The sequence below is a fragment of the Ranitomeya imitator genome, chromosome 1 (genome assembly GCF_032444005.1).
Source record: "Ranitomeya imitator isolate aRanImi1 chromosome 1, aRanImi1.pri, whole genome shotgun sequence".
Classification (NCBI taxonomy): domain Eukaryota; kingdom Metazoa; phylum Chordata; class Amphibia; order Anura; family Dendrobatidae; genus Ranitomeya; species Ranitomeya imitator.
In genome coordinates, this window is record NC_091282.1 from 1148462927 (window position 1) to 1148480199 (window position 17273).

The 17273-nt window shown below is 46.6% G+C and overlaps 1 protein-coding gene across 1 annotated transcript in view; it reads right to left on the bottom strand.

The window, feature by feature from the left end:
• Positions 1-17273, bottom strand: part of NWD2 (NACHT and WD repeat domain containing 2) — a 378873-nt gene that overhangs the window by 8608 nt on the left and 352992 nt on the right. The gene's annotated exons all lie outside the window — the stretch shown is intronic.

Below are 17273 nucleotides of genomic sequence, written 5' to 3' on the forward strand. Positions count from 1 at the left end.
TCAATGTCGAAGTCAAGCAGCTTTAAGAAATGACTGAAAATTGTAATTTTGTTATTTCTAGAGCTATGTATTATTTTTATTCCACTCTGACATGTTTATTTGACCAGTTCAATTATTTTTGCACTTAATGGCACTTAGTGGCAGTAACTTTTACCCAACATTAGAGAATGTCTGTTATTCTACTCAACAAGCTGCTCATCCAACCAACTCAAAACCTGAACAGATGAATGTTTATCGTAACATTTGACACAAAATCCAAAGGAATTATAGAGCCTTTGAAGAAAGTGTTCAAGTTGGTAGTTACATAATGTTTTCTCAAAACCACTTCAAATTCCAAAAGTTTTAATAGCATTCCCATTTCAGACATGTATCACTTATCTACAGGATATGCCATAAATGTATGCAACATGGGGGTCTGACTTTCTGGGCCACAAGACAGTTGAACAAAACAGGGTTTGGATCAGACAAGGCGGACGAGGGTCGTAATTATAGGCAGGAAAGTATTAACTAGCACAATTGTTGCTCAGGCACCTCCCAACAGGTGGAGGTGCCTTAAATAGTAAGTGTCTCCCAGCTATTGGCTGGGGACACTTTAGGAGAATCTCTTCAATAGACAGGCAGTGTGCCCTATGCAAGCTTCCAGGGGATTTACCAGACATGCGCAAACCCTGGGGAGTGGGAGTGGAGGCAGAAGACAGATGGCCAACCGGGATGGTGAATAAGTAGGCATCTTTGCTGGGGGTAGGGAGTGGAGGCACGAAAAGATGACGGTGCTACTTGTCACACCACAACAATGATGTCAGGCTGTGCCAGCTAATTAAAGGAAAAGTTGGTAAGAGGTCGTATTCTCTCTCCCATCCAATGTCCACAGACTGCTGTCATGGCCAATGAAATTACACATGCAAAATGTTTCCAACCAATTCTAGCGATAATTTGTTGATCTGTTGGTGTCCCACTGCTAACACCTGCATCAATAAGCAGTTTGGGTAATTTTTATCTCTGATGAAGAAAGTATTTCCCCCTTTACAAAATAGAGCAACTGTTTGGAGATCTGACCACCACTGCATTCATTCTCTATAGTGCTGCCAGAAAAAGACAAGTGCAGTGCTTGGCAGCCCTGGAGGGAATGAATGAAGCGTGCACACTTCCATGTCATTTTAACATGGATAAAAGTGTTCTATTTTTTCCATTGGTGTAGTACCCAGTGGTCAGATCCCTACCCAACCAAAAAGTTATCACCTATCCAATAGAGAGGTGATAACTTATTTTAACTAGTCAATCTAGCACTTGCCAAAAGCATTTGCAGATCTATTTTCAGAACTCCCATAGAAAACAATAGACAGGCTCCCTCTCCATTCTCAGCAGTGTGGCTAGTATACAAATGTAGCCCAGATTAGTATACAAGCTAGGCACTGACATAACACATTTTGATTTTTTAACCAAAAAAGAAAATCATACCCCTAAAATGTAGCTTTTATTAATTAAAGGTAAAATTACCCATATATTAGGGTCAAAGAAATTAAATAACAGAGTCTTATTCTAAATAGAAAAGGAAAAGATAAACTAGGGGGTCACTGAACTCTCCCTTCCTTACCGGACCTTACCACGGAGGTTATCACCCTAAGTTTGACATGGCACCCCCATTCAACGTCGGCTCACCCTTATGACCCTAAAGGGAGGAACTAACAGAGAACCATCACCAACATCAATAACAATAAAGTGATATAGTGCAATAAGATACAATAAAATTACCTGTATCTTTTCAGAGAAACCATATAAATGATGGCTCTCAGTATGGGATACTTTCTGTGCCAACAGTCAGACAAAAAGAACAGTTCAGTCCATGGCAGAATGTATCCTAGATAGAACCATTGTTGATTTGGGTAAACACTAAATAGTACCGATAATAAACCAAAATGAGAAAACTGACTCACATAATCGCAGGGTCACCGGAAGTGACGTAATGGGAGGCGGTGCCAAGGGGAATTACACCGGACTTCATGTGGCTATGGTGGAGCGCAAAATGCGTTCCATCCATGCTCCAAAGCGCTATGGTTAGCATGAGGGGACTATGCATGCTATTTTATTATAGAGCAAATCAGTATTGTAAAAGATCGAGCCCCCCCCCCCCAAAAAAAAAAAGTTAAGATGTCCAAATTAAATAATGATCATTAAAACATCATACCATAATGCCTACAGTTATTGGAAAGCCATCATCCCACAAGCCTAAAAAGAGGCATACCCAAAGTGCAATTTTTGAGACTGTGCCAAAATTGCTCTTTATCTGACTTTGACCAACAAGCCAATACCCTTAAACAATGTTTTCAGGAAAGAGGCCATCCAACACAAGTTGTTGATATAGGCTATGAAAAGGCCCGAATGTCAAATCGTATGCAGCTACTTACCTCTAAACCAAAAAATGAAATGGAAGGGATAACTACACTGATTGGGACATTCAATGATCAAAACAACAAGGTGATGGGTATCCTTAAATGCAATTGGGATGTTTTGAGAGCAGACCCCGATATAGATGAATCTATAGAGTTCCATCTGTCACCTACAGTAGGGGAAAATCTGTACGTGACTATGTGGTTCATAGTCATTTCAATCCCCTGAAACCAGGATGTACATCGCTTGAGCATAAAAATATTGATACTTACAAATGTAGGGGCTGTAACACTTGTAAATATATCAATCAATCTAGTGCATTCTGCAGTGTGACGACAGGGAGAGTCTTCAAAAATAGAGATTTTGCCAGTTGTAGGACAGCGGGGGTTGTCTATTTGTGCACATTTACATGCCGTCTAAACTACGTGGGCAAGACAAAAAGACAACTTGATAGAATCCATGTACCCTGCTGGATAAAATGAGCAACTAAGCTTTACCAGTTTTATCTGATACAATTTGTTTCACTTACCGATTCCCCAGGACAGAATTATTCTGGCACAGCGTATAGGTATCCCTTCACACCATGCTGTTGGTTCCAAAAGAATGTGCAACTATATAACTTTGGACACTATTCAGTTGATCATGCTGACCCAATGGTGGTCAATACAATGTCTCTAGCCATTGCCATCTTAATTTTTAATGAGTAAGGTACTTGCAATTTATAGGAGATGCTTTACCTGTGGGCATTATGCTATGATGGTGTAATGATCATTATATGATTTGGACATCTTAGCTTTTTTTTTTTTTTTTGGGGGGGGGGGGGGGGTCAATCTTTTAATCCCCCTATTTCTTTTACAATACAAATTTGCACTGTAATAACATAGCATGCATAGTCCTCTCACGCTTACCAAAGCGCCTTTGGAGCGTGGGTGGAACGCATTTTGCCTCCACCATAGCTGCATGAAGTCCAGTGTAATTCCCATCGATACTGCCTCCTATTACGCCACTTTCGGTGACATGAGGCGGACGACAATATGTTGAGTGCATTTGCGCTCCACCACTCAGACTTTTTCATTAAGTCACTTCCGCTAACGCTTAATCAGAATAATGAGCCCTATATATTACTCCATACAGAAAAATGGACCAATATAATGCTCCATACAGTATAATGAGCCACATATATTGCGCCATATAGTATAATGAGCCCAATATATTTCTCCATGCAGAATAAGTCCCATATATTGCTCCATACAGTATGTAATAGGCCTCATATATTGCTCCATACAGTATAATGAGCCCCATGTAATGCTCCAAACAATATAATGAGCCCATATAATGCTTCATACAGTATAATGATCCCCATATATTGCTCCATACATAATAGGTCCCATATAATGTTGCATACAGTATATGATGGGTCCCATATAATGCTCCATACAGAATGGGCCCCAAATATTGGTCCATATCTAATGGGCCCCAGATAATCATCCATATAGTATAGGATGGGCCCCATACAGTATGAGTCCCATATATTGCTCCATACAGCATAATGACTCCCATATAATGTTCCATAAAGTAAATGATGGGCCCATACATTGCTCCATACAGAATGGGCCCAATATAATGCTCCATAAAGAATGGGCTCCATATAATGCTCCATATATAATTGGCCCACATGATGCACCATATATAATGGGCACCATATGATGCTCCATATATAATGGGCCGCATATGATGCAATAGTATATGATGGGCCCCATATATGATGCTCCAGTGTATGATGGGCCCCATATAATGCTCCATATTTAATGAGCCCCGCATAATGCTCCATATATAAAGTGCCCCTTATGATGGGCACCATATATTGCTCAAAGCAAAAAAAAGAGATACTCACCTCTCCTCGCTGTCCACTGCTCTGCTCGGGACTCCTTGACGTCACTGTCTTCCCGGTCTCTGCACTGTGACTGTTCAGGCAGAGGGCGCACACCAGTCACATCATCGTGCCTTCTGACCTGAACGTCACAGTCAGTGAATGTGGAGGACGCCATAGCGGTGGAGCGGGGAGAGGTAAGTATTGCAAGTACCGGGGCCCTGAGCAGGAGGGGTGGGCCCACTTGCGGGAGCTGGCATTGGCAGAGGCACCAGGCCCCCATAGCACACCAGTGTCCCCGACGGTGAGTGGCCCCCCACCTGCTCAGGGTCCTGGCACTTGCCCGTATGTGCCGGGTGCGGACGCCGGCCCTGCCACTAGTCCTCCAAACAGTATAATGGCCCCCACACAACCCTCCAAACAGCATAATGACCTCCACACAACCTTCAAACAGCATAATGGCACCCACAGAGCCCTTCAAATAGCATAATTGCCCCCACACAGTATGATAGACTCCACACAAAACCTTCACACTTTATAGTTGCTCACATACAGTTTAATTGCCCCACTCCAAACAGTAAAATGGCCCCCACAAAGCACTGCAAACATTATAATGCCCCCCCATGTTGCCCTGTAAACAGTATAATGGCCCCCACATAGCTCTGAAAACAGTATACTGACCCCCACATTGCCCTGCAAACAGTATCATAGCCCCCACATAGCCCTACATAAAGTAGAAAGGGACCCATATAGTCCTCCAAATATTATAATGGCCCCACACATAGCTGTTATGATAAGATAATTCAGTACCACAATGGACATAGAGGTCAGAGCACATACAGTGACCTGACAATAACCCAAAAACATAGAACGAGCTCTGAGACGTGGGAACTCTTCTGACCGCAATCCCTAATCCTCTCCAACCACACTAGAGGCAGCCGTGGATTGCGCCTAACGCTCCCTATGCAACTCGGCACAGCCTGAGAAACTAGCTAGCCTGAAGATAGAAAATACGCCTACCTTGCCTCAGAGAAATACCCCAAAGGAAAAGGCAGCCCCCACATATAATGACTGTGAGTTAAGATGAAAAGACAAACGTAGAGATGAAATAGATTTAGCAAAGTGAGGCCCGACTTTCTGAACAGAGCGAGGATAGGAAAGGTAACTTTGCGGTCAACACAAAACCCTACAAAAACCACGCAAAGGGGGCAAAAAGACCCTCCGTACCGAACTAACGGCATGGAGGTACACCCTTTGCGTCCCAGAGCTTCCAGCAAGCAGGAAAAAACAAATAGACAAGCTGGACAGAAAAAACAGCAAACAAAATAGCAAAGCAGAACTTAGCTATGCAGAGCAGCAGGCCACAGGAACGATCCAGGAGGAAACAGGTCCAATACTAGAACATTGACTGGAGGCCAGGATCAAAGCACTAGGTGGAGTTAAATAGAGCAGCACCTAACGACTTCACCACATCACCTGAGGAAGGAAACTCAGAAGCTGCAGTACCACTTTCCTCCACCAACGGAAGCTCACAGAGAGAATCAGCCGAAGTACCACTTGTGACCACAGGAGGGAGCTCTGCCACAGAATTCACAACACATAGCCCTCCAAACAGTATAATGGCCCCCACATAGCCTTTCATATAATATAATGGGTCCCATACAGTCCTCCAAATATTATAATGGCGCCCCACATAGCCCTCCAAATAGTATGATAGCCCCCACATAGTCCTTCAAATATTATAATGGCCCCCACATAGTATAATAGGCCCTACATAGCCCTTCATATAGTATTATGGCACCATTCTTTATTCATGGCATTCATCCACTCCATGGATGAAAAGCAACCACACTCATAAATGGTCTCAGGATTCTTTTAATGATAGCATGACACAGGACTATGGTAGTGCCGCTCAACTTTTATTCTCCAGACAATCATTCTTCCAGTTGTTCCAAACAGTCTGAATGGGGCCTTCATAAGAGAAAATAACTTTACCCATGTCCTCTGTAGTCCAATCCTTGTACTTCCTCCAGAATATCAATCTGTCCATGATGTTTTTCTTGGAGGGAGGTAGCTTCTTTGCTGCCATTCTTGACAGCAGGCCAGCCTCCAAAAGCATTTACCTCACTGTGCACTGACACCTGCTCTGGTGTTCAATAGATTCTGCAGCTAAATCCTCTTTAGTAGCAATGTCCTCGCCTGTAAATCCCTTTCGATGCAAAGCAATAATGATTGCATGTATTTCCTTGCAGGTAACTGGTTAACAGAAGTAGACAATGATTTCAAGTACAATCCCCCTTTTAACACTAGAAGTCCCAGAAATTTCAAGCTCCAAAGGTAGAAATGATAAATGACCCCTCTTTGGGACTTCTAGTGTTAAAGCAACCAGTCTGGTTGTTTTTTCAAGCCAACGTGATAGAGCAATATCACTTGCATTTTACTTGTTAACAATTTCTTTTGCGTTAGTCTCAAAACTTTTGGCCATTACTGTAGCTTCAGGGAGGCTTTATTAGATTAAATCTTGAAAGTAATACAGCGATGGCACTTACAGGTAAAAGCAACTTTTCTGTACACACATAACGTTCATTAAAAGTAATGAAAGCAGTAATCCACTGTTGATTTTTTCCGCATAGTCAGACGCATAACAATTTATTGTATCAACATTACACAAAGAAACACGATCTATTGGGAACTCATTAAAATACAGGCTACTTATTAAACAGGCAGACCCCCTGCAAGGTTATGTAACAGACATTTGAGTTAAATATTAGCGCCACAGAGTAAGAATGGGAAAATAACATACCGTATATATGAAACACAAGATCAGCAGGAGAATAAGAAACACAAAATACAGTATAGCAGTCAATGCAAGTACTTTAAAGCTGATATGGCATGGTATGTTCTCAGTAATGACTACACCTGCTCTGTGATCTAGTCATTGTTACAGAGAAATAGCTGGAAATAATGCTTCACCTCTCACTAAAGCTCATTGATTTTGAATTAACATTGAACATGTAAATACAGAAACGCTAAGAGGTTAAGAGGAAAATGAAGAAATGGAAACCAATCTATTTGATAAACTTCAGCTCTTTGTCTGCAATATTTACTTATATCTTAACCTGCAAAATGAAAATGGAAAATGAGTAATATCAGAGCTGGAATAAGGGTGATTGACAGGACTGGGCCAGCTGCTGTCACCACCTAAAAAGCTTATCACAGGGAATCACACCAAAGTTACTGGGAATACAGCACTTAGGGCTCATAACCATATGCGAGAAAAAAACGTTCCGATATCAGGACCGAAAAAACAGACAAGGTGACACAATACTATTTTCACACCTAGAATCCGATTTATCAGTTGTAACACCCAAAAATGACATTACACCTGTTTGGATTAAATGGCCACAGCAGGCTTTTATTAACAAACAATTACAAAATTAAATAAAAACCCAAACTAGGAAGAGGTGGTCCTCGAAGCCACAAATTAAGGATTTTCAATGTTCCTATTATAGATATTCCTTTTGGCCTCCAGGCTTAGTCTTACCCCCAGCCGCAAAGCACCAGCTCGGAGGCAGCTAATGACCAGCCCGGCCAAAACCAACCAATACCAATTCCCATAATTATCCATTACACCGACTGATCGACCACATTTCCTCGTAAACTACTCTGGGGGAGTCCAGGACCAATAGAGATCCCTCCCCCCTGCAATCCGCCATTGCCCTTTCCACCAACTTCGAGGACCTCCCTCCCCCGCCACCAACATAAATGTTCTGACACCTCAAACATTTATGTCCCTCCAAACTCTGAGGCCGGTTTCAATGCCCTCTTGGATGGCCAAACACCACATGTCAGTCCCTACCGCATTTAAGTGAACCCCATCTGACCTCCAGTATTCCTTTTCCCGATTCTAAATTAACGTGCCGTACAACCACAGCTCCATTTCGTGACATGAAGCGTGAAATTGCCCTGTTCACTTTGATTCTTGCCTTTTTTATTCCTTCCACCGACCTTGCCCCCCAACACACTTTCCGAGGAACAATGTCAGACCACACCACCATCAACTTTGGGAACGACGCCCACAACCGCAGCATGTCAAATTTTATGTCCTTTATCAGCTCCCGGCATGGCCTTTTCCCCAAATCGTGAACCACCACCAAATCCGGCGCTCGATCTAAGCGTACAAATCGGTGAAATTCCGGCAAGAATTGACTCCAGACCATCACGCGCTTCCCGATCCATCACAACGTCGCGGAATCTCTCTGGAACCCCAGCTGACGCCCATCCGGCCGAACTTCTGCCCTTAGCGCCGCCCAGAACACGAATGAATGGCCTAAAATCCAGACCAAACGGGATGTACCGCCTGAAATAAATAACAAAAACCGTAAGTAAGAAAAACTTTCACTAAGCCTACGAAAAATAATCCACTAAATTCGGGCGGATGTAGGATCTGAATATAATCGATTCCCATAGACCAATTCTCTTAACCATTTCTTCACCTAAACCTCTTTTTTGCCGCCTCCGTCGCCGCACCAATCCTAAATGAGTGTTCACTGTAATACGTAGGCGAAACACCCCCAGCTGCCAAACACCGTTTGAACACCACGATAAACTGGAATCGCGATAAGAAAGACCCATCTTCGTGTATCAAAAAGAGGTTGGATAACGCACCACCGTGTCTAATGAAATTGTTCGCGCAGAACACTGGACACATGATGGAACCCGGAACCGCAAACAACGTTATTTTGCAACTCTTACCGCAGACATCGGTCTTAGAGGACCTCAATAATATATCGACTCTGTCGCCGAACACATTAATATCTTCCCTCCGTACCCCCCCTTTCTTCAATTTGGAGGGGCTAACCAATTCCCCAAGGCGAAACGCACCGAAAAAGGCTAAAGCGAATGCTACTCTGAAAAGATCAATCCCCCATTGTGATACACAAACCGTCAACTGTGCGCCTAAAACCAACAACACCTCGTACGAAACCGGGCGTCTTAAATCCTGAACTTTCCAACCCTTTTGTTAGGAGTCGAGTTTCCTCTGCTGCACAGGGGGAATCTCGATCCGTGTCTGCTGCGGTCTCCCATTCTGCTTCGGCCGCAGTGGGCTCTGCTCAGCGGAGGCGTCGCTCCCAGCGTCTTGCTGGGACTGATTCTGTGCAGGGGGTTACTGCCGCCTTTTCTGGCTCTCCTGTTGTACCCTGCACTGATCTGCGGCGAGCGGGCTTCTCTGGGACTAAGTCCTTATTTGCACACACTGAGCATGCCCAGGGCAAGATCTCCCGTTGGAGATTGAGGGTCACATGCTCAGGCACTGCAGCACATCCCATTGGTCCTCTTGGCAGGTCCTGAAAGGGCAAAACTTATGTAGCTGCTTCCTGTGCTGCAACTATATAAACTGCGCATGACTTCGTCACGCCCCCTGACGAAGGAGCCTCCGCTCCGAAACGCGCGTCGGGTGCACGTGTGGGACCAGACCGGGCTGCCAACCAGTACCCCCCTGTTACAGGTAAAACTTCCAGCCGCATAGCGGCGACTAGTCCTGGTATTCACCGGGCAGCCATATGGGGAGTTGCACGGTCTTAGGTTACGATGGGGGAGGGACATAGTTAGGTGTGATATTCTTTATACATATTTGGAGTGGCGTTATTGGCTGCATACGGGTATATCATCATTGACATTGCCGCTTGCACCGCATTGTGGTATTTATTTTTATTTACATTGTTTTTGTCATCCCGTTAGGTATATCATATATGTATGTACTAGGATTTATAGATATTTCTAGATATAGAATTTATCCTCATTAGCGTCCTTTTTGGCAGCCTTAGTTCTCTGGTCCGCACGTTTTTCAGACATAGTGGCGACTGGTTGGGGCAATCGCCACCATTACTTCACCTTGTTCTGTTTTTTGTCTCAAGCCTATTTAGGCTTTTTTAGGATTGTAACTTTGCTTGTCAATAAAGATGTTTATGTATTAATACCTCATTTTGGTCGTTCTTTATGTGGTTTCCACACTCCCTTTCTATGTAATGTTATACGACTGGGTTTTTTATGGATCCATTATAGGGCAATATTAATATTAATATAGATTTTAGGTGATGTTGCCATTTAATACCTCTATTTCTTAACTATATAAACTGCGCATGACCGCACGGCCATGCGCTAGTATTGTCTTGTTATAATGTGTGTGTGTAGATGGATGTATGTCGATGGATGAAAGCTCCTAAGTATCCCTCCCTAGTGTTGTTGACTGCTCGCGGATGATGGTAGCTATCTAGCGCCCGACTAGCCATCTGCACGTAACACACATCACAGCGTCCAGTTGCTGTGTCTGCCAGTACGGCGCCGTGCGCTTCCTCTGCGCTTTCCTTACCCAAGCCTGGGTGGTTAGTGGCGTCCGTCAGTGCGGCACCGCATGCACTCTCGTGCCTCTATACACTATTTAATAGTTTCCTTACACACCCAGTTGCGGTGTTGTGCCAGCAAGTGGTCTAATCGGACTTCAATCCTGAGTTGGGGTTGTGTTCGCTGACTTCTTGCTCGCGCTCTATGTGCGGTACCGCGGTCCTGTGATGCAACAGGATCGCTTCCTTCACGCAGGGTGAAGTTAACCCGTGCGTGTATACTTATAGTACCGCCATATAGTCCGTCTTACTAGCAGCAGGGTTTATACCTGCACGGTGGACCTCGAACTGCGAACGCACCTAGTTTCATGTCATCTATACTTGGTGCGTTCCGCCAGTCCCTAACATAATACTAGCGCCAAGGTCTGGCTAGTAAATGGCGGACATTCAGCAATCTTTGCGGTATATCCAGCAGCTGGAGGGTAGGTTGACGGCTCTCGAGAGCTGTGGATGTTACCGCAGTTGCTGTACAGGCTGCTAGCGTGGCTGCAGCAACCTTGTCCACTGCCACCCCTGTTCCGACATTATCTCGCCTCCCGTTGCCAGAAAAATTTTCTGGAGATTGCAAAACTTGTAGGGGATTCGTGAGTCAGTGCTCTATCCACCTCGAGCTCCTGGCTGCACGTTTTCCTACAGAGCGGGCTAAGGTGGGATTTATTGTCTCTCTCTTGTCGGACAGGGCGTTGGAGTGGGCTACGCCGCTGTGGGAGCGTGGTGATCATGTGGTGCAGAGTGCTTTGTTGTTTCTGAGCACTCTGAAAAAGGTCTTTTTAGGACCTCAAGTCACCCATGACACAGCGCTCCAACTACTGGCATTAACTCAGGGTCAGTCTTTGGTCAGGCATTTTTCCGTCCGCTTCCGTACTTTAGCTTCTGAGCTGGAGTGGTCAGATAAAGCCCTTATCCCCATATTTTGGAGGGGCCTGGCTGATCACGTTAAGGACGCTCTGGCCACTAGGGAGATTCCTGCCACACTGGAGGAGTTAATAACTGTCTCTACTCGTATTGACCTCCGTTTTAACGAGCGGAGGTTAGAGCGAGCCCAGTGTAGGCAGAGGTTTCGGCTGGCTCCCACCTTCGCCAAACCTTTGGAATCTCCAATCCAGGCATCTGAGTCACATGAGGCCTTAGAGGTGACACGAGCGGGATCCAAATCTCAGTCCGCCCGTGCACATAGGGTCCGTCATGTTTGCCAGCAGTCAGGACATGTTGCCTCCAAGGGTCCTCAGCGGTCGGGGAAACGTCAGCGTCTAGTGGCAGTTGGAGGAGGTACACTAGACACGGCGACGTTTGCCTCAAAGTTATCCTTCAAGGCGACAATTACCATAGGCCCATCCACTCTTATGGTCGAGCTATGCGTGGATTCTGGGGCAGAGGGTAATTTTATGTCTTCCTCTTTTGCCCAGCGTCACGCAATACCCTTGGTGATGCTCGCCAAGCCTGTAACCGTTCGAGTGGTAAATGGGTCAACACTACCCTCACAGATTACCCACCAAACCATTCCTTTCACGCTTTCTGTGTCTCCATCACATCAGAAGATAATCTCCCTATTAGTCATTCCTGAGGGAATTGATGAGGTCCTGTTGGGGATACCATGGCTTCGCTACCATTCTCCTCATATTGAGTGGTCCTCTGGGAGAATTTTGGGATGGAGTAAATCCTGCGAGGGTAGATGTCAGAGGGAGTGCGTTCAGGTTGCTACTACACAGGTACCCGCAGATCTTTCCTCCCTTTCCAAGCACTATTGGCCCTATGCAGACGTGTTCTCCAAAAGAGCTGCGGAGACCCTTCCGCCTCACCGCCCCTATGACTGTCCTATTGACCTCTTGCCTGGTGCTGAGCCTCCCCGGGGTCGAGTCTATCCGTTATCTCTCCCAGAGACGGAGGCAATGTCTCAGTACATCCAAGAGAATCTGGCAAGAGGATTCATTAGGAAGTCAGTGTCACCGGCAGGGGCTGGGTTCTTCTTCGTACAGAAGAAGACTGGAGACTTACGTCCATGTATAGCCATCATCGTTAAGAACAAGTACCCATTACCCCTGATATCTGAGCTGTTTGATAGGCTACGGGGAGCGAGGATATTTACTAAGTTAGATCTGCGGGGTGCTTACAACCTGATTCGCATCCATGAGGGGGATGAATGGAAGACGGCTTTTAACACCAGGGATGGGCACTATGAATATCTGGTGATGCCCTTCGGGCTCTGTAATGCCCCAGCCATTTTCCAAGACTTTGTGAACGACATCTTCCGGGATATGCTCACCACCTCGGTCGTAGTCTATCTGGATGATATTCTCATCTTCTCTCCAGATATTGACTCCCATCGGAGAGATGTTCGCAAAATCTTCGACCTCTTACGGGAAAACTCCCTCTACGCCAAGTTGGAGAAGTGTGTGTTTGAGCAGGAGTCCTTGCCTTTCCTTGGTTATATCATCTCTGCCCAGGGTTTGGCTATGGATCCTGCCAAGCTACAGGCTGTAATGGACTGGCAGGAACCCCATTCTCTTAAAGCGGTGCAGCGCTTTATGGGGTTCATTAATTACTATCGCCAGTTCATCCCACACTTCTCAACTTTGGTAGCTCCCTTGGTTGCCCTCACCAAGAAGGGAGCAAATCCCAAGTTGTGGTCAGAGGAGGTCTACAAAGCCTTTCTCTCAATCAAGTCACACTTCGCTAGCGCTCCCATCCTACATCGCCCCGATGTTGATAAACCATTTATCTTGGAGGTGGATGCCTCATCCGTTGGTGCTGGAGCAGTCCTTTTCCAAAAGGATGCTCAAGGTCGGAAGCATCCTTGCTTCTTCTTCTCCAAGACCTTCACACCAGCGGAGAGGAATTATTCCATCGGGGACAGGGAGTTGCTAGCCATGAAGTTGGCTTTTTCAGAGTGGAGACATCTCTTGGAGGGAGCTCGCTTTCCCTTCCAAGTCTTCACTGACCATAAGAACTTGGTATATCTACAAACGGCCCAGCGGCTGAATTCTCGCCAGGCTAGATGGTCCCTGTTCTTTCCCGATTCCATTTTACTCTCCATTTCCTCTCCGGGGAGAAGAACGTTCGTGCTGACGCTCTCTCCCGCTCCGTAGTGTCATCGGAGGAGGAGCCTCGGCTTATTGTCCCTTCTGAGAGCCTGAGAAATGTAGCTCCGGTTTTGCTAGAGTCTGTGCCCCCGGGCAAGACTTTCGTACCAGCTAACCTGCGACCGGAGGTTCTCTCTTGGGCTCACTCCTCCAGAGTGGGTGGGCATTTTGGGACCAAGAGGACATCTGAGCTTTTGGCGAGAACATACTGGTGGCCGCATATGGCCCGAGATGTCAGGGACTATATTCAGGCGTGCTTTTCTTGCGCCCAGAATCGGTCTCCTCGGCAACGGCCTGCTGGGTTGCTTTACCCTCTTCCGGTGGCAGACAGGCCCTGGGAGATAGTCGGGATGGACTTTGTGGTGGGCTTACCCAAGTCGCGTGGCTGCTCCATTATTTGGGTTGTCACCGACCATTTCTCTAAGATGGTGCATTTGGTGCCGCTTCCTTGGTTACCCTCAGCACGGGCCTTGGCGGTGTTGTTCATTAAGCACGTTTTCCGATTGCATGGTATGCCTGATAAGATTGTCAGCGATCGGGGTCCCCAGTTCGCGTCTCGGTTTTGGAGAGAGCTCTGCCGTTTACTCAGCATAGAGTTAAAGCTTTCCTCTGCATACCATCCCGAGACAAATGGGTTGGTGGAGAGAACCAACCAGACTCTGGTGACATATTTGCGACATTTCGTCTCTGCTAGGCAGGATGACTGGGCATCTTTGCTACCTTGGGCGGAATTTGCCTTGAACAACGCCGTAGCCGATTCCACTGGTCAAACTCCCTTTCTCCTTAATTACGGCCAGCATCCGCGTGTCCCTGTGCCCATGCCCGTGTCATCCACCGATTCTAGGGTGGAAGACTGGGCGGTGGAGGCACGTAACATCTGGGACCGCACACAGGATGCCATCCGCGCCTCCAAGGAGAGAATGAGGGTTTCGGCTGATACACACCGGCGCCCCGCTCCGGTCTTTGCTCCTGGCGACTTAGTGTGACTCTCCGCCCGTAACATCAGGCTGCGAGTTGAGTCCACTAAGTTTGCTCCTTGCTACATTGGCCCGTTTAAGGTTCTGGAACAGGTCAACCCTGTGGTCTACCGTTTGGCTATTCCTCCACGCCTTGGTATCACCGATACTTTTCACGTTTCCCTCTTAAAGCCTGTTCATTTGTCCCGGTTTTCTGAGTCATCTGCTGGGACATCGGGTTCATCCATGGATGAGTTTGAGGTGAATGCTATTGTGGGGTGCAAGGTGGTACGTGGCAAGAAATTTTATCTGGTGGACTGGAAGGGTCACGGCCCAGAGGATAGAACCTGGGAGCCTGTGGAGCACATTCGGGCTCCGCTGCTTATTGCAGCTTTTGAGCGTAGTGAGGATCAAGGAGGGGGGCCCTAGGAGGGGGGGTAATGTTAGGAGTCGAGTTTCCTCTGCTGCACAGGGGGAATCTCGATCCGTGTCTGCTGCGGTCTCCCATTCTGCTTCGGCCGCAGTGGGCTCTGCTCAGCGGAGGCGTCGCTCCCAGCGTCTTGCTGGGACTGATTCTGTGCAGGGGGTTACTGCCGCCTTTTCTGGCTCTCCTGTTGTACCCTGCACTGATCTGCGGCGAGCGGGCTTCTCTGGGACTAAGTCCTTATTTGCACACACTGAGCATGCCCAGGGCAAGATCTCCCGTTGGAGATCGAGGGTCACATGCTCAGGCACTGCAGCACATCCCATTGGTCCTCTTGGCAGGTCCTGAAAGGGCAAAACTTCTGTAGCTGCTTCCTGTGCTGCAACTATATAAACTGCGCATGACCGCACGGCCATGCGCTAGTATTGTCTTGTTATAATGTGTGTGTGTAGATGGATGTATGTCGATGGATGAAAGCTCCTAAGTATCCCTCCCTAGTGTTGTTGACTGCTCGCGGATGATGGTAGCTATCTAGCGCCCAACTAGCCATCTGCACGTAACACACATCACAGCGTCCAGTTGCTGTGTCTGCCAGTACGGCGCCGTGCGCTGTCTCTGCGCTTTCCCTACCCAAGCCTGGGTGGTTAGTGGCATCTGTCAGTGCGGCACCGCATGCACTCTCGTGCCTCTATACACTATTTAATAGTTTCCTTACACACCCAGTTGCGGTGTTGTGCCAGCAAGTGGTCTAATCGGACTTCAATCCTGAGTTGGGGTTGTGTTTGCTGACTTCTTGCTCGCGCTCTATGTGCGGTACCGCGGTCCTGTGATGCAACAGGATCGCTTCCTTCACGTAGGGTGAAGTTAACCCGTGCATGTATACTTATAGTACCGCCATATAGTCCGTCTTACTAGCAGCAGGGTTTATACCTGCACGGTGGACCTCGGACTGCGAATGCACCTAGTTTCATATCATCTATACTTGGTGCGTTCCGCGAGTCCCTAACACCTTTCTCCATCCTTTCACCGCTTGACCCACCAAAAACGATTTTGTGACATCTTTTGAACCACGGGCCTTAAAACCAAAAGCTAACCCTGCTAGCAGCTTGTTCAACTTAGAAACAGACCAACCTTTTAATTTTAGGTGACCGATCAACAAAAGCAATCTGGGTTCATCTTGTAAACGCTCCCCTAAACAACCTTTCCACTCCTCCCAAACGCCCCATGCATGATCGTATTGCTTCCAGGACCTATCGGATAAGGAGTTCACCAATAAACCCTCTAAAGCCCGCCAGGAAGATTCCACAAATCTGCCGGACACTCCATGCCTGTTGAGTCAGCTTGAGGCACCAGCTCTCGAAAACGGTCCTCCTGGAGATGAGAAAGAGCGACAACAACTGAGTTACACTCCATTGACCTGACTTCGGCCACAATCCACAAGTTATACGATAAACCCAAGAAAACCAGACGTTGCAAAATTTTAACAACTAACGGGGAATCCGCTGACAATGAATTAATCACCCTCGCCTCGCTTTCTGACCTGCATGGAAAATGTATCTTTTTGTTCATGATAACCTTGCCCCATAACGACAAGGCCACCAAAATGGGAAAGAGGTACGTCAACACCCAATTCACTGTCCAACCTCGCTTCTTCCAAAATTCTGGCCATTCCGCCAACAATCAAGCTCCCTGAAAAAACAATCCGAAACCGCATCCGTCTACCACTGCGACAAAAAGACCCAAAGCATCCACGTCTATCACCGGTTCAATCCAAATGGACTTACCATTGTAATCCTCCAAAAATCTCGCCCAAACTGCCAGATCATCCCGTAACTCTTTTCTCAATCTAATAAAATGAACGGGAGATTTTACACCTGCTGTTGACAGTGATAGCCTCCTGCAAAATGCTCGGCCCATCGGCATGATCCGACAAGCGAAGTTCAACTTGCCCAACAACGACTGCACTTCACGTAATCTCAGTTTCTTTTCCCTGTGCGCTTTAAAGACTTCATCTCGCAGCGCGCCAACTTTCTCCTCTGGTAATCTGCAAACCATTTCCATCGTGTCAATTTCAATACCTAAGAAACTTAAAACAGTAACTGGGCCCACTGTCTTATCTGCCGCTAATGGGACCCCAAAACTCTTAGCAAT